An 18,960-nucleotide genomic window follows, 5' to 3' on the forward strand; every position below is an offset into this window, starting at 1 on the left:
TGTATCACAAATCCCATCGGATAGCGTTTGTGTCACAAACACCCCTGGAAACTGTGTGTGTCACAAACACACCTGGACAGGGCATGTGTAACAAACCCCTTTGGATAGTATGTGTGTCACACTGTCAATTGGACAGCCTGTGTGTCCCAAACCCGATTGCACAGCGTGTGTGTCACAGACCCCATTGGACAGTGTGTGTGTCACAAACCCCATTGGACAGCCTGTGTATCACAAACCCTATTGGACAGCCAGTTTGTCACAAACACACCTGGACATGGTGTGTGTCACAAACACCCCTGGACATGGTGTGTGTCACAAACCTCATTGGACAGGCTGTGTGTCACAAATCGCATTATACAGGGTGTGTGTCAAAACACCCCTGGACAGGGTGTGTATCTTAAACCCCATTGGACAGTGTATGTGTCACAAACTCCATTGAACAGCGTGTGTGTCACAAAGCCCATGAAACAGGGTCTGTGCCACTAACGCCATTGGACAGCATGTTTATCACAAATCCCATTGGACAGCGTGTGTGTCACAAAAGCCCCTGAACAAGGTGGGTGTCACATACCCCATTGGGAAGCGTGTGTGTCACAAACCCCATTGGACAGTGTGTGTGTCACAAACACCCCTGGAAACCGTTTGTGTCACAAACGTTCGTGGACAGGGGATGTGTCACAAACCCCATTGGATAGCGTGTGTGTCACAAACCCCATTGGACAGCGTGTGTGTCACAAAGCCCATTAAACAGGGTTTGTGTCACAAACCCCATTGGAAAGCGTGTGTGTCACAAACCCCATTGGACATCGTGTGTGAGAAATGCCCCTGGAAAGCATGTGTGTCACAAACCCCATTGTACAGGGTGTGTGACACAAAAACCCCATTGGACAGCGTGTGTGTCACAAATCCCATTGCACAGCGTGTTTCACAAACACCCATGGACAGGGTGTGTTTCACAAACCCCATTGGACAGTGTGTGTGTCACAAACCTCATTGAACAGCAGGTGTGTCACAAACCCCATTGGACAGCGTGTGTGTCACAAACCCCATTGGACAGCGGGTGTGTCACAAACCCCATTGGACAGTGTGTGTGTGACAAACGCCCCTGGGCAGTGTGTTTGTCACAAACCCCATTGGACAGCGTGTGTGTCACAAACCCCATTGGACAGGGTGTGTGTCACAAACCTCATTGGACAGAGTGTGAGTCACAAACCCCATTGGAAAGCATGTGTGTCACAAACCCCATTAAACAGGGTGTGTGTCACAAACCCCATGGGACAGCGGGTGTGTCACAAACCCCATTGAACAGCGTGTCTGTCACGAACACCCCTGGACCGGGTGTGTGTCACAAACCCCATTGGACAGCGTGTCTGTTACAAACCTCATTGGACAGTGGTTGTGTCAGAAACTCCCCTGGACAGGGTGTGTATCACAAACCCCATTGCACAGCTAGTGTGTTATAGACCCCATTGGACAGTGTGTGTTTCTCAAACCACATTGAACATCCTGTGTGTCTGAAACCCCATTGAACAGCGTGTGTGTGTCTCAAACCCCATTGGACAGTGTGTGTGTCACAAACCCCATTGGACAGCCTGTGTATCACAAACCCTATTGGACAGCCAGTTTGTCACAAACACACCTGGACATGGTGTGTGTCACAAACACCCCTGGACATGGTGTGTGTCACAAACCTCATTGGACAGGGTGTGTGTCACAAATCGCATTAGACAGCGTGTGTGTCAAAACACCCCTGGACAGGGTGTGTGTCTTAAACCCCATTGGACAGTGTATGTGTCACAAACCCCATTGAACAGCGTGTGTGTCACAAAGCCCATGAAACAGGGTCTGTGCCACTAACGCCATTGGACAGCATGTTTGTCACAAATCCCATTGGACAGCGTGTGTGTCACAAAAGCCCCTGAACAAGGTGGGTGTCACATACCCCATTGGGAAGCGTGTGTTTCACAAACCCCATTGGACAGCGTGTGTGTCACAAACCCCATTGGATAGATTGTGTGTCACAAAAACTCCAGGACAGCGTGTGTGTCACAGACCCCATTGGACAGTGTGTGTGTCACAAACACCCCTGGAAACCGTTTGTGTAACAAACGTTCGTGGACAGGGCATGTGTCACAAGCCCCATTGGATAGCGTGTGTGTCACAAACCCCATTGGACAGCGTGTGTGTCACAAAGGCCATTAAACAGGGTTTGTGTCACAAACCCCATTGGAAAGCGTGTGTGTCACAAACCCCATTGGACATCGTCTGTGAGAAATGCCCCTGGAAAGCATGTGTGTCACAAACCCCATTGTACAGGGTGTGTAACACAAAAACCCCATTGGACAACGTGTGTGTCACAAACCCCATTGGACAGCGTGTTTCACAAACACCCATGGACAGGGTGTGTTTCACAAACCCCATTGGACAGTGTGTGTGTCACAAACCTCATTGAACAGCGGGTGTGTCACAAACCCCATTGGACAGCGTGTGTGTCACAAACCCCATTGGACAGCGGGTGTGTCACAAACCCCATTGGACAGCGTGTGTGTGACAAACGCCCCTGGGCAGTGTGTTTGTCACAAACCCCATTGGACAGCGTGTGTGTCACAAACCCCATTGGACAGGGTGTGTGTCACAAACCTCATTGGACAGAGTGTGAGTCACAAACCCCATTAAACATGGTGTGTGTCACAAAATCCATTGTAAAGAGTGTGTGTCACAAACCGCATTGGACAAGCTGTGTGTCACAAACCCCATTGGACAGTGTGTGTGTCACAAACCCCATTGGGCACCGTGTGTGTCACAAACACCCCTAGACAGGGTGTGTGTCAGAATCCTCTTTGGACAGTGTGTGTGTCATAAACTCTATTGGAGGTCGTGTGTGTCACAAACCCCTTTGGAAAGCTTGTGTGTCACAAAAGCCCCTGAACAGGGTGTGTGTCACAAACCACTTTCGACAGTGTGTGTGTCGCACTGTCCATTGGATAGTCTATGTGTCCCAAACCCCATTGGACAGCGTGTGTGTCACAAATTCCATTAAACAGGGTGTGTGTCAAAAATTCCATTGGATAGCGTGTGTGTCACAAACCCCATTGGACAGAGTGTGTGTCACGATCACTCCTCGACAGGGTGTGTTTCACCAACCCCATTGGAAAGCGTGTGTGTCACAAACCCCATTCGACGGTGTGTTTGTCACAAACTCCATTGAACAGAGTGTGAGTCACAAACCCCATTGGAAAGCGTGTGTGTCACAAACCCCATTAAACAGGGTGTGTGTCACAAACTCCATTGGAAAGAGTGTGTGTGTCACAAACCGCGTTACACAGCCTGTGTGTCAAAAACCCCATTGGACAGTGTGTGTGTCAGAAACCGCATAGGACAGCGTGTGTGTCACGAACACCCCTTGACAGGGTGTGTGTCAGAAACTCCTTTCGACAGCGTGTGTGTCACAATCCCCATTGGACAGTGGGTGTGTCACAAACACCCCTGGACAGGGTGTGTATCACAAACCCCTTTAGACAGCGTGTGTGTCACAAACCCCATTGGACAGTGTTTGTGTAACAAACACCCCTGGAAACTGTTTGTGTCACAAACGTCCGTGGACAGGATCTGTGACACAAACCCCCTTGGACAGCGTGTGTGTCACAAAAGCCCCGGAACAGGGTGTGTCTCACAAACTCCATTGTAGAGAGTGTGTGTCACAAAGCGCATTGGACAGCGTGTGTGTCACAAACCCCATTGGACAGTGTGTGTGTGACAAACCCCATTGGACGCCGTGTGTGTCACAAACACCCCTAGACATGGTGTGTGTCACAATCCTCATTCAACAGGCTGTGTGTGACAAACCCAATTAGGAAGCGTGTGTGTCACAAATCCCATTGGACAGCGTGTGTCACAAGCAACCCTTTACAGGGTGTGTTTCACATACCCCATTGGACAGCGTGTGTGTCACAAACCCCATTGAACAGCGGGTGTGTCCGAAACCCCATTGGACAGCGGGTGTGTCACAAACCCCATTGGACAGTCTGTGTGTCATAAACTCCATTGGACAGCGGGTGTGTCACAAACCTCGTTGGACAGCGTGTGTGTCACAAACGCCCCTGGACAGTGTGTGTGTCACAAACCCATTGGACAGCATGTGTGTCACAAACCCCATTGGACAGGGCGTGTGTCACAAAGATCCCTGGACAGCGTGTGTGTCACAAACTCCATTGGACAGAGTATGGGTCACATACGCCATTGGAAAGCGTGTGTGTCACAAACCCCTTAAACAGGTTGTGTCTCACAAACCCCATTGGACAGTGGGTGTGTCTCAAACCCCATTGGACAGCGGGTGTTTCACGAACACCCCTGGATAGGGTGTGTGTCACACACCATTTTGGGCAGTGTGTGTGTCACACTGTCCATTGGATAGTCTATGTGTCCCAAACCCCATTGGACAGCGTGTGTGTCACAAATTCCATTAAACAAGGTGTGTGTGACAAACTCCATTGGACAGCGTGTGTGTCACAAACCCCATTGGACAGAGTGTGTGTCACAAACACCCCTGGACAGGGTATGTGTCACAAACCCCATGGAACAGCGTGTGTGTCACAAACCCCATTCGACGGTGTGTGTGTCACAAACTCCATTGGACAGGGTGTGTGTTACAAACTCCATTGGAAACAGTGTGTGTCAGAAACCGCGTTGGACAGCCTGTGTGTCACAAACCCCATTGGACAGCCTGTGTGTAACAAATACCCCTAGACATGGTGTGTCTCACAAACCTCTTTGGACAGGTTGTATGTCACAAACCCCATTGGGAAGCGTGTGTGACACAAACCCCATTGAACAGCAGGCGTGTCACAAAGCCCATTAAACAGGGTTTGTGTCACAAACCCCATTGGACAGCCTGTGTGTCACAAACCCCATTGGACAGCGTATGTGTCACAAACACCCCTGTACCTGGTGTGTCTTATAAACCTCTTTAGAGAGGCTGTGTGTCACAAACCCCATTGGGAAGCATGTGTGTCACAAACCCCATTGAACAGCGTGTGTGTCACAAACCCCATTGGGCAGGGTGTGTGTTACAAGAACCCCGGGACAGCGTGTGTGTCAAAAACCTCATTGGACAGCGTGTGTGTCACAAACCGCATTCGACAGTGTGTGTGTCACAAACCCCATTGGACAGAGTGTTTCACAAGCACCCATGGACAGGGTGTGTTTCACAAACCCCATTGGACAGCGTGTGTGTCACAAACCCCAGTGGACAGGGTGTGTGTCACAAACCTCATTGGAGAGAGTGTGAGTCACAAACCCCATTGGAAAGCATGTGTGTCACAAACTCCATTAAACAGGGTGTGTGTCACAAACCCCATGGGACAGCGGGTGTGTCACAAACCTCATTGGACAACGTGTCTGTCACGAACACCCCTGGACCGGGTGTGTGTGACAAACCTCATTGGACAGCGTGTCTGTCACAAACCTCATTGGACAGTGGTTGTGTCACAAACACCCCTGGACAGGGTGTGTATCACAAACCCCATTGCACAGCGTGTGTGTTACAGACCCCATTGGACAGTGGGTGTGTCTCAAACCACATTGAACATCCTGTGTGTCTGAAACCCCATTGAACAGCGTGTGTGTGTCTCAAACCCCATTGGACAGTGTGTGCGTTACAAAGACCCCTGGACAGCGTGTGTGTCACAATCCCCAGTAGACAGGGTGTGTGTCACAAAGACCCCTGGACAGCGTGTGTGTCACAAACGCCATTGGACAGTGTGTGTGTCACAAAACCCATTGGACAGCGTGTGTGTCACAAACTCCATTGGACAGGGTGTGTATCACAAATCCCATTGGACAGCGTTTGTGTCACAAACACCCCTGGAAACTGTGTGTGTCACAAACACACCTGGACAGGGCATGTGTAACAAACCCCTTTGGATAGTGTGTGTATCACAAATCCCATTGGACAGCGTTTGTGTCACAAACACCCCTGGAAACTGTGTGTGTAACAAACACACCTGGACAGGGCATGTGTAACAAACCCCTTTGGATAGTGTGTGTGTCACACTGTCAATTAGACAGCCTGTGTGTCCCAAACCCCATTGGACAGCGTGTGTGTCACAGACCCATTGGACAGTGTGTGTGTGACAAACACCCCTGGACATGGTGTGTGTCACAAAGCTCATTGGACAGTCTGTGTGTCACAAACCCCATTGGGAAGCGTGTGTGTCACAAATCCAATTAGACAGCGTGTGTGTCACAAACACCCCTGGACAGGGTGTGTGTCTCAAACCCCATTGCACAGTGTGTGTGTCACAAACCCCATTCAACAGTGTGTGTGTCACAAAGCCCGTTAAACAGGGTCTGTGTCACAAACTCCATTGGACAGCATGTGTGTCACAAACCCCATTGGACAGCGTGTGTGTCACAAAAGCCCCTGAACAGGGTGTGTGTCACATACCCCTTTGGGCAGCGTGTGTATCACAAACACCCCTGGACAGGGTTTGTGTCTCAAATCTCATTGGACAGTGTGTGTGTCACAAACCCCATTGGACAGTGTGTGTGTCACACTGTCCTTTGGATAATCTATGTGTCCCAAACCCCATTGGACAGCGTGTGTGTCACAAATTCCATTAAACAAGGTGTGTGTCACAAACTCCATTGGACAATGTGTGTGTCACAAACCCGGTTGGACAGAGTGTGTGTCACGAACACCCCTGGACAGGGAGTGTGTCACAAACCCCATGGAACAGCGTGTGTGTCACAAACCCCATTCGACGGTGTGTGTGTCACAAACTCCATTGGACAGGGTGTGTGTTACAAAAACCCCTCGGCAGCGTGTGTGTCACAAACCCCATTCGACAGCGTGTGTCACAAACCGCATTCGACAGTGTGTGTGTCACAAACCCCATTGGACAGCGTCTGTCACAAGGACCGATGGATAGGGTGTGTATCACAAACCCCATTGGACAGTGTATGTGTCACAAACCCCATTGAACAGTGTGTGTGTAACAAAGACCCTGGACAACCTGTGTGTCACAAACCCCAGTGGACAGGGTGTGTGTCACAAATACCCCTGGACAGCGTGTGTGTCACAAACCCCATTGGACAGTGTGTGTGTCACAAATCCCATTTAAAAGCGTGTGTGTCACAAACCCAATGGACAGTGTTTGTGTCACAAACACCCCTGGAAACTGTGTGTGTCAGAAAGACACCTGGATAGGGCATGTGTAACAAACCCCTTTGGATAGTGTGTGTGTCACACTGTCAATTAGACAGCCTGTGTGTCCCAAACCCCATTGGACAGTGTGTGTGTCACAAATCCCATTGAAAAGCGTGTGTGTCACAAACACCCCTGGACATGGTGTGTGTCACAAAGCTCATTGGACAGGCTGTGTGTCACAAACCCCATTGGGAAGCGTGTGTGTCAAAAATCCAATTAGACAGCGTGTGTGTCACAAACACCCCTGGACAGGGTTTGTGTCTCAAATCTCATTGGACAGTGTGTGTGTCACAAACCCCATTGGACAGCGTGTGTGTCACAAAAGACCCTGAACAGTGTGTGTGTCACATACCCCATTGGGCAGCGTGTGTTTCACAAACCCCATTGGACATCGTTTGTGACAGACGCCCCTGGGCAGCATGTGTATGACAAAACCCATTGGACAGGTTGTGTCACAAAAACCCCTGGACAGCGTGTGTGTAACAAACGTGAATGGACAGCGTGTGTCACAAACCCCATTCGACAGTGTGTGTGTCACAAACTCCATTGGACAGAGTGTAAGTCACGAACCCCATTGGAAAGCGTGTGTGTCACAAACCCCATTAAATAGGGTGTGTGTCACAAACTCCATTGGAAAGAGTGTGTGGACAAACCGCATTGGAAAGTCTGTGTGTCACAAACCCCATTGGTCAGTGTGTATGTCACAAACCGCATTGGACAGTGTGTGTCTCACAAATCCCATTGAAATGCGTGTGTGTCACAAACACCATTGGACAGGGTTTGTGTCACAAACATCCCTGGAAACTGTGTGTGTCACAAACACACGTGGACAGGTCATGTGTAACAAACCCCTTTGGATAGTGTGTGTGTCACACTGTCAATTAGACAGCCTGTGTGTCCCAATCCCCATTGGACAGCGTGTGTGTCACAGACCCCATTGTAAAGTGTGTGTGTTACAAACACCCCTGGAAACCGTTTGTGTCACAAACGTCCATGGACAGGGTCTGTGTCACAAACCTCATTGGACAGGCTGCGTGTCACAAACCCCATTGGGAAGCGTGTGTGTCACAAAACCCATTGGACAGCGTGTGTGTCACAAACCCCATTGGACAGGGTGTGTATCACAAAGACCCCTGGAGAGCGTGTGTGTCACAAACTCCATTGGACAGAGTGTGAGTCACAAACTCCATTGGAAAGCGTGTGTGTCACAAACCTCATTAAACAGGGTGTGTGTCAGAAACCCCATTGGACAGTGGGTGTGTCACAAACCCCATTGGACAGTGGGTGTGTCACGAACACCCCTGGACAGGGAGTGTGTCACAAACCCCATTGGACAGTGTGTGTGTCACACTGTCCTTTGGATAATCTATGTGTCCCAAAGCCCATTGGACAGCGTGTGTGTCACAAATTCCATTAAACAGGGTGTGTGTCACAAACTCCATTGGACAATGTGTGTGTCACAAACCCCGTTGGACAGAGTGTGTGTCACGAACACCCCTGGACAGGGAGTGTGTCACAAACCCCATGGAACAGCGTGTGTGTCACAAACCCCATTCGACGGTGTGTCACAAACTCCATTGGACAGCGTGTGAGTCACAAACCCCATTGGAAAGTGTGTGTGTCACAAACCCCATTAAACAGGGTGTGTGTTACAAACTCCATTGGAAAGAGTGTGTGCCACAAACTGCGTTGGACAGGATGTGTGTCACAAACCCCATTGGACAGTGTGTGTGTCACAAATCCCATTGGACACCGTGTGTGTCACAAACACCCCTGGACAGGGTGTGTATCACAAACCCCATTGGACAGCGTGTGTGTCACAAACCCCATTGGACAGCCTGTGTCTCACAAACACCCCTGGAAACCATTTGTGTCACAAACGTCTGTGGACAGGTTGTGTGTCACAAACCCCGTTGGTCAGCGTGTGTGTCACAAACCCCAATGGACAGCCTGTGTGTCACAAACAGCCCTGGGCATGGTGTGTCTCACAAACCTCTTTGGACAGGTTGTGTGTCACAAACGCCATTGGGAAGCGTGTGTGTCACAAGCCCCATTGGACAGCGTGTGTGTCACAAACCCCATTGAACAGGGTGTGTGTTACAAAAACCCCTGGACAGCGTGTGTGTCACAAACCCCATTCGACAGCGTGTGTCAGAAACCGCATTCGACAGGGTGTGTGTCACAAACCCCATTGGACAGCGTCTGTCACAAGGACCGATGGATAGGGTGTGTTTCACAAACCCCATTGGACAGTGTATGTGTCACAAACTCCATTGAACAGTGTGTGTGTAACAAAGACCCTGGACAACCTGTGTGTCACAAACCCCAGTGGACAGCGTGTGTGTCACAAAGACCCCTGGACAGCGTGTGTGTCACAAACCCCATTGGACAGTGTGTGTGTCACAAATCCCATTTAAAAGCGTGTGTGTCACAAACCCCATTGGACAGTGTTTGTGTCACAAACACCCCTGGAAACTGTGTGTGTCAGAAACACACCTGGATAGGGCATGTGTAACAAACCCCTTTGGATAGTGTTTGTGTCACACTGTCAATTAGACAGCCTGTGTGTCCCAAACCCCATTGGACAGCGTGTGTGTCACAAATCCCATTGAAAAGCGTGTGTGTCACAAACACCCCTGGACATGGTTTGTGTCACAAAGCTCATTGGACAGGCTGTGTGTCACAAACCCCATTGGGAAGCGTGTGTGTCACAAATCCAATTAGACAGCGTGTGTGTCACAAACACCCCTGGACAGGGTTTGTGTCTCAAATCTCATTGGACAGTGTGTGTGTCACAAACCCCATTGGACAGCGTGTGTGTCACAAAAGACCCTGAACAGTGTGTGTGTCACATACCCCATTGGGCAGCGTGTGTTTCACAAACCCCATTGGACATCGTTTGTGACAGACGCCCCTGGGCAGCATGTGTATGACAAATCCCACTGAACAGGTTGTGTCACAAAAACCCCTGGACAGCGTGTGTGTAACAAACGCGAATGGACAGCGTGTGTCACAAACCCCATTCGACAGTGTGTGTGTCACAAACTCCATTGGACAGAGTGTAAGTCACGAACCCCATTGGAAAGCGTGTGTGTCACAAACCCCATTAAATAGGGTGTGTGTCACAAACTCCATTGGAAAGAGTGTGTGGACAAACCGCATTGGAAAGTCTGTGTGTCACAAACCCCATTGGTCAGTGTGTATGTCACAAACCGCATTGGACAGTGTGTGTCTCACAAATCCCATTGAAATGCGTGTGTGTCACAAACACCATTGGACAGGGTTTGTGTCACAAACATCCCTGGAAACTGTGTGTGTCACAATCACACGTGGACAGGTCATGTGTAACAAACCCCTTTGGATAGTGTGTGTGTCACACTGTCAATTAGACAGCCTGTGTGTCCCAATCCCCATTGGACAGCGTGTGTGTCACAGACCCCATTGTAAAGTGTGTGTGTTACAAACACCCCTGGAAACCGTTTGTGTCGCAAACGTCCATGGACAGGGTCTGTGTCACAAACCTCATTGGACAGGCTGTGTGTCACAAACCCCATTGGGAAGCGTGTGTGTCACAAAACCCATTGGACAGCGTGTGTGTCACAAACCCCATTGGACAGGGTGTGTATCACAAAGACCCCTGGAGAGCGTGTGTGTCACAAATTCCATTGGACAGAGTGTGAGTCACAAACTCCATTGGAAAGCGTGTGTGTCACAAACCCCATTAAACAGGGTGTGTGTCAGAAACCCCATTGGACAGTGGGTGTGTCACAAACCCCATTGGACAGTGGGTGTGTCACGAACACCCCTGGACAGAGAGTGTGTCACAAACCCCATTGGACAGTGTGTGTGTCACACTGTCCTTTGGATAATCTATGTGTCCCAAAGCCCATTGGACAGCGTGTGTGTCACAAATTCCATTAAACAGGGTGTGTGTCACAAACTCCATTGGACAATGTGTGTGTCACAAACCCCATTGGACAGAGTGTGTGTCACGAACACCCCTGGACAGGGAGTGTGTCACAAACCCCATGGAACAGCATGTGTGTCACAAACCCCATTCGACGGTGTGTGTGTCACAAACTCCATTGGACAGGGTGTGTGTTACAAAAACCCCTCGGCAGCGTGTGTGTCACAAACCCCATTCGACAGCGTGTGTCACAAACCGCATTCGACAGTGTGTGTGTCACAAACCCCATTGGACAGCGTCTGTCACAAGGACCGATGGATAGGGTGTGTATCACAAACCCCATTGGACAGTGTATGTGTCACAAACCCCATTGAACAGTGTGTGTGTAACAAAGACCCTGGACAACCTGTGTGTCACAAACCCCAGTGGACAGGGTGTGTGTCACAAAGACCCCTGGACAGCGTATGTGTCACAAACCCCATTGGACAGAGTGTGTGTCACAAATCCCATTTAAAAGCGTGTGTGTCACAAACCCCATTGGACAGTGTTTGTGTCACAAACACCCCTGGAAACTGTGTGTGTCAGAAAGACACCTGGATAGGGCATGTGTAACAAACCCCTTTGGATAGTGTGTGTGTCACACTGTCAATTAGACAGCCTGTGTGTCCCAAACCCCATTGGACAGCGTGTGTGTCACAAATCCCATTGAAAAGCGTGTGTGTTACAAACACCCCTGGACATGGTGTGTGTCACAAAGCTCATTGGACAGGCTGTGTGTCACAAACCCCTTTGGGAAGCGTGTGTGTCACAAATCCAATTAGACAGCGTGTGTGTCACAAACACCCCATTGACAGGGTTTGTGTCTCAAATCTCATTGGACAGTGTGTGTGTCACAAACCCCATTGGACAGCGTGTGTGTCACAAAAGACCCTGAACAGTGTGTGTGTCACATACCCCATTGGGCAGCGTGTGTTTCACAAACCCCATTGGACATCGTTTGTGACAGACGCCCCTGGGCAGCATGTGTATGACAAAACCCATTGGACAGGTTGTGTCACAAAAACCCCTGGACAGCGTGTGTGTAACAAACGCGAATGGACAGCGTGTGTCACAAACCCCATTCGACAGTGTGTGTGTCACAAACTCCATTGGACAGAGTGTAAGTCACGAACCCCATTGGAAAGCGTGTGTGTCACAAACCCCATTAAATAGGGTGTGTGTCACAAACTCCATTGGAAAGAGTGTGTGGACAAACCGCATTGGAAAGTCTGTGTGTCACAAACCCCATTGGTCAGTGTGTATGTCACAAACCGCATTGGACAGTGTGTGTCTCACAAATCCCATTGAAATGCGTGTGTGTCACAAACACCATTGGACAGGGTTTGTGTCACAAACATCCCTGGAAACTGTGTGTGTCACAAACACACGTGGACAGATCATGTGTAACAAACCCCTTTGGATAGTGTGTGTGTCACACTGTCAATTAGACAGCCTGTGTGTCCCAATCCCCATTGGACAGCGTGTGTGTCACAGACCCCATTGTAAAGTGTGTGTGTTACAAACACCCCTGGAAACCGTTTGTGTCACAAACGTCCATGGACAGGGTCTGTGTCACAAACCTCATTGGACAGGCTGTGTGTCACAAACCCCATTGGGAAGCGTGTGTGTCACAAAACCCATTGGACAGCGTGTGTGTCACAAACCCCATTGGACAGGGTGTGTATCACAAAGACCCCTGGAGAGCGTGTGTGTCACAAACTCCATTGGACAGAGTGTGAGTCACAAACCCCATTGGAAAGCGTGTGTGTCACAAACCCCATTAAACAGGGTGTGTGTCAGAAACCCCATTGGACAGTGGGTGTGTCACAAACCCCATTGGACAGTGGGTGTGTCACGAACACCCCTGGACAGGGAGTGTGTCACAAACCCCATTGGACAGTGTGTGTGTCACACTGTCCTTTGGATAATCTATGTGTCCCAAAGCCCATTGGACAGCGTGTGTGTCACAAATTCCATTAAACAAGGTGTGTGTCACAAACTCCATTGGACAATGTGTGTGTCACAAAACCCGGTTGGACAGAGTGTGTGTCACGAACACCCCTGGACAGGGAGTGTGTCACAAACCCCATGGAACAGCGTGTGTGTCACAAACCCCATTCGACGGTGTGTGTGTCACAAACTCCATTGGACAGGGTGTGTGTTACAAAAACCCCTGGACAGCGTGTGTCACAAACCCCATTCGACAGCGTGTGTCACAAACCGCATTCGACAGTGTGTGTGTCACAAACCCCATTGGACAGCGTCTGTCACAAGGACCGATGGATAGGGTGTGTATCACAAACCCCATTGGACAGTGTATGTGTCACAAACCCCATTGAACAGTGTGTGTGTAACAAAGACCCTGGACAACCTGTGTGTCACAAACCCCAGTGGACAGGGTGTGTGTCACAAATACCCCTGGACAGCGTGTGTGTCACAAACCCCATTGGACAGTGTGTGTGTCACAAATCCCATTTAAAAGCGTGTGTGTCACAAACCCCATTGGACAGTGTTTGTGTCACAAACACCCCTGGAAACTGTGTGTGTCAGAAACACACCTGGATAGGGCATGTGTAACAAACCCCTTTGGATAGTGTGTGTGTCACACTGTCAATTAGACAGCCTGTGTGTCCCAAACCCCATTGGACAGTGTGTGTGTCACAAATCCCATTGAAAAGCGTGTGTGTCACAAACACCCCTGGACATGGTGTGTGTCACAAAGCTCATTGGACAGGCTGTGTGTCACAAACCCCATTGGGAAGCGTGTGTGTCACAAATCCAATTACACAGCGCGTGTGTCACAAGCACCCCTGGACAGGGTTTGTGTCTCAAATCTCATTGGACAGTGTGTGTGTCACAAACCCCATTGGACAGCGTGTGTGTCACAAAAGACCCTGAACAGTGTGTGTGTCACATACCCCATTGGGCAGCGTGTGTTTCACAAACCCCATTGGACATCGTTTGTGACAGACGCCCCTGGGCAGCATGTGTATGACAAAACCCATTGGACAGGTTGTGTCACAAAAACCCCTGGACAGCGTGTGTGTAACAAACGTGAATGGACAGCGTGTGTCACAAACCCCATTCGACAGTGTGTGTGTCACAAACTCCATTGGACAGAGTGTAAGTCACGAACCCCATTGGAAAGCGTGTGTGTCACAAACCCCATTAAATAGGGTGTGTGTCACAAACTCCATTGGAAAGAGTGTGTGGACAAACCGCATTGGAAAGTCTGTGTGTCACAAACCCCATTGGTCAGTGTGTATGTCACAAACCGCATTGGACAGTGTGTGTCTCACAAATCCCATTGAAATGCGTGTGTGTCACAAACACCATTGGACAGGGTTTGTGTCACAAACATCCCTGGAAACTGTGTGTGTCACAAACACACGTGGACAGGTCATGTGTAACAAACCCCTTTGGATAGTGTGTGTGTCACACTGTCAATTAGACAGCCTGTGTGTCCCACTCCCCATTGGACAGCGTGTGTGTCACAGACCCCATTGTAAAGTGTGTGTGTTACAAACACCCCTGGAAACCGTTTGTGTCACAAACGTCCATGGACAGGGTCTGTGTCACAAACCTCATTGGACAGGCTGTGTGTCACAAACCCCATTGGGAAGCGTGTGTGTCACAAAACCCATTGGACAGCGTGTGTGTCACAAACCCCATTGGACAGGGTGTGTATCACAAAGACCCCTGGAGAGCGTGTGTGTCACAAATTCCATTGGACAGAGTGTGAGTCACAAACTCCATTGGAAAGCGTGTGTGTCACAAACCCCATTAAACAGGGTGTGTGTCAGAAACCCCATTGGACAGTGGGTGTGTCACAAACCCCATTGGACAGTGGGTGTGTCACGAACACCCCTGGACAGGGAGTGTGTCACAAACCCCATTGGACAGTGTGTGTGTCACACTGTCCTTTGGATAATCTATGTGTCCCAAACCCCATTGGACAGCGTGTGTGTCACAAATTCCATTAAACAGAGTGTGTGTCACAAACTCCATTGGACAATGTGTGTGTCACAAACCCCATTGGACAGAGTGTGTGTCACGAACACCCCTGGACAGGGAGTGTGTCACAAACCCCATGGAACAGCGTGTGTGTCACAAACCCCATTCGACGGTGTGTGTGTCACAAACTCCATTGGACAGGGTGTGTGTTACAAAAACCCCTGGACAGCGTGTGTGTCACAAACCCCATTCGACAGCGTGTGTCACAAACCGCATTCGACAGTGTGTGTGTCACAAACCCCATTGGACAGCGTCTGTCACAAGGACCGATGGATAGGGTGTGTATCACAAACCCCATTGGACAGTGTATGTGTCACAAACCCCATTGAACAGTGTGTGTGTAACAAAGACCCTGGACAACCTGTGTGTCACAAACCCCAGTGGACAGGGTGTGTGTCACAAAGACCCCTGGACAGCGTATGTGTCACAAACCCCATTGGACAGTGTGTGTGTCACAAATCCCATTTAAAAGCGTGTGTGTCACAAACCCCATTGGACAGTGTTTGTGTCACAAACACCCCTGGAAACTGTGTGTGTCAGAAAGACACCTGGATAGGGCATGTGTAACAAACCCCTTTGGATAGTGTGTGTGTCACACTGTCAATTAGACAGCCTGTGTGTCCCAAACCCCATTGGACAGCGTGTGTGTCACAAATCCCATTGAAAAGCGTGTGTGTCACAAACACCCCTGGACATGGTGTGTGTCACAAAGCTCATTGGACAGGCTGTGTGTCACAAACCCCATTGGGAAGCGTGTGTGTCACAAATCCAATTAGACAGCGTGTGTGTCACAAACACCCCTGGACAGGGTTTGTGTCTCAAATCTCATTGGACAGTGTGTGTGTCACAAACCCCATTGGACAGTGTGTGTGTCACACTGTCCTTTGGATAATCTATGTGTCCCAAACCCCATTGGACAGCGTGTGTGTCACAAATTCCATTAAACAAGGTGTGTGTCACAAACTCCATTGGACAATGTGTGTGTCACAAACCCGGTTGGACAGAGTGTGTGTCACGAACACCCCTGGACAGGGAGTGTGTCACAAACCCCATGGAACAGCGTGTGTGTCACAAACCCCATTCGACGGTGTGTGTGTCACAAACTCCATTGAACAGGGTGTGTGTTACAAAAACCCCTGGACAGCGTGTGTCACAAACCCCATTCGACAGCGTGTGTCACAAACCGCATTCGACAGTGTGTGTGTCACAAACCCCATTGGACAGCGTCTGTCACAAGGACCGATGGATAGGGTGTGTATCACAAACCCCATTGGACAGTGTATGTGTCACAAACCCCATTGAACAGTGTGTGTGTAACAAAGACCCTGGACAACCTGTGTGTCACAAACCCCAGTGGACAGGGTGTGTGTCACAAATACCCCTGGACAGCGTGTGTGTCACAAACCCCATTGGACAGTGTGTGTGTCACAAATCCCATTTAAAAGCGTGTGTGTCACAAACCCCATTGGACAGTGTTTGTGTCACAAACACCCCTGGAAACTGTGTGTGTCAGAAACACACCTGGATAGGGCATGTGTAACAAACCCCTTTGGATAGTGTGTGTGTCACACTGTCAATTAGACAGCCTGTGTGTCCCAAACCCCATTGGACAGCGTGTGTGTCACAAATCCCATTGAAAAGCGTGTGTGTCACAAACACCCCTGGACATGGTGTGTGTCACAAAGCTCATTGGACAGTCTGTGTGTCACAAACCCCATTGGGAAGCGTGTGTGTCACAAATCCAATTAGACAGCGTGTGTGTCACAAACACCCCTGGACAGGGTTTGTGTCTCAAATCTCATTGGACAGTGTGTGTGTCACAAACCCCATTGGACAGCGTGTGTGTCACAAAAAACCCTGAACAGTGTGTGTGTCACATACCCCATTGGGCAGCGTGTGTTTCACAAACCCCATTGGACATCGTTTGTGACAGACGCCCCTGGGCAGCATGTGTATGACAAAACCCATTGGACAGGTTGTGTCACAAAAACCCCTGGACAGCGTGTGTGTAACAAACGCGAATGGACAGCGTGTGTCACAAACCCCATTCGACAGTGTGTGTGTCACAAACTCCATTGGACAGAGTGTAAGTCACGAACCCCATTGGAAAGCGTGTGTGTCACAAACCCCATTAAATAGGGTGTGTGTCACAAACTCCATTGGAAAGAGTGTGTGGACAAACCGCATTGGAAAGTCTGTGTGTCACAAACCCCATTGGTCAGTGTGTATGTCACAAACCGCATTGGACAGTGTGTGTCTCACAAATCCCATTGAAATGCGTGTGTGTCACAAACACCATTGGACAGGGTTTGTGTCACAAACATCCCTGGAAACTGTGTATGTCACAAACACACGTGGACAGGTCATGTGTAACAAACCCCTTTGGATAGTGTGTGTGTCACACTGTCAATTAGACAGCCTGTGTGTCCCACTCCCCATTGGACAGCGTGTGTGTCACAGACCCCATTGTAAAGTGTGTGTGTTACAAACACCCCTGGAAACCGTTTGTGTCACAAACGTCCATGGACAGGGTCTGTGTCACAAACCTCATTGGACAGGCTGTGTGTCACAAACCCCATTGGGAAGCGTGTGTGTCACAAAACCCATTGGACAGCGTGTGTGTCACAAACCCCATTGGACAGGGTGTGTATCACAAAGACCCCTGGAGAGCGTGTGTGTCACAAATTCCATTGGACAGAGTGTGAGTCACAAACTCCATTGGAAAGCGTGTGTGTCACAAACCCCATTAAACAGGGTGTGTGTCAGAAACCCCATTGGACAGTGGGTGTGTCACAAACCCCATTGGACAGTGGGTGTGTCACGAACACCCCTGGACAGGGAGTGTGTCACAAACCCCATTGGACAGTGTGTGTGTCACACTGTCCTTTGGATAATCTATGTGTCCCAAAGCCCATTGGACAGCGTGTGTGTCACAAATTCCATTAAACAGAGTGTGTGTCACAAACTCCATTGGACAATGTGTGTGTCACAAACCCCATTGGACAGAGTGTGTGTCACGAACACCCCTGGACAGGGAGTGTGTCACAAACCCCATGGAACAGCGTGTGTGTCACAAACCCCATTCGACGGTGTGTGTGTCACAAACTCCATTGGACAGGGTGTGTGTTACAAAAACCCCTCGGCAGCGTGTGTGTCACAAACCCCATTCGACAGCGTGTGTCACAAACCGCATTCGACAGTGTGTGTGTCACAAACCCCATTGGACAGCGTCTGTCACAAGGACCGATGGATAGGGTGTGTATCACAAACCCCATTGGACAGTGTATGTGTCACAAACCCCATTGAACAGTGTGTGTGTAACAAAGACCCTGGACAACCTGTGTGTCACAAACCCCAGTGGACAGGGTGTGTGTCACAAAGACCCCTGGACAGCGTATGTGTCACAAACCCCATTGGACAGTGTGTGTGTCACAAATCCCATTTAAAAGCGTGTGTGTCACAAACCCCATTGGACAGTGTTTGTGTCACAAACACCCCTGGAAACTGTGTGTGTCAGAAAGACACCTGGATAGGGCATGTGTAACAAACCCCTTTGGATAGTGTGTGTGTCACACTGTCAATTAGACAGCCTGTGTGTCCCAAACCCCATTGGACAGCGTGTGTGTCACAAATCCCATTGAAAAGCGTGTGTGTCACAAACACCCCTGGACATGGTGTGTGTCACAAAGCTCATTGGACAGGCTGTGTGTCACAAACCCCATTGGGAAGCGTGTGTGTCACAAATCCAATTAGACAGCGTGTGTGTCACAAACACCCCTGGACAGGGTTTGTG

Source organism: Nesoenas mayeri (assembly GCF_963082525.1).
Source record: "Nesoenas mayeri genome assembly, contig: SCAFFOLD_43, whole genome shotgun sequence".
NCBI classification, from domain to species: domain Eukaryota; kingdom Metazoa; phylum Chordata; class Aves; order Columbiformes; family Columbidae; genus Nesoenas; species Nesoenas mayeri.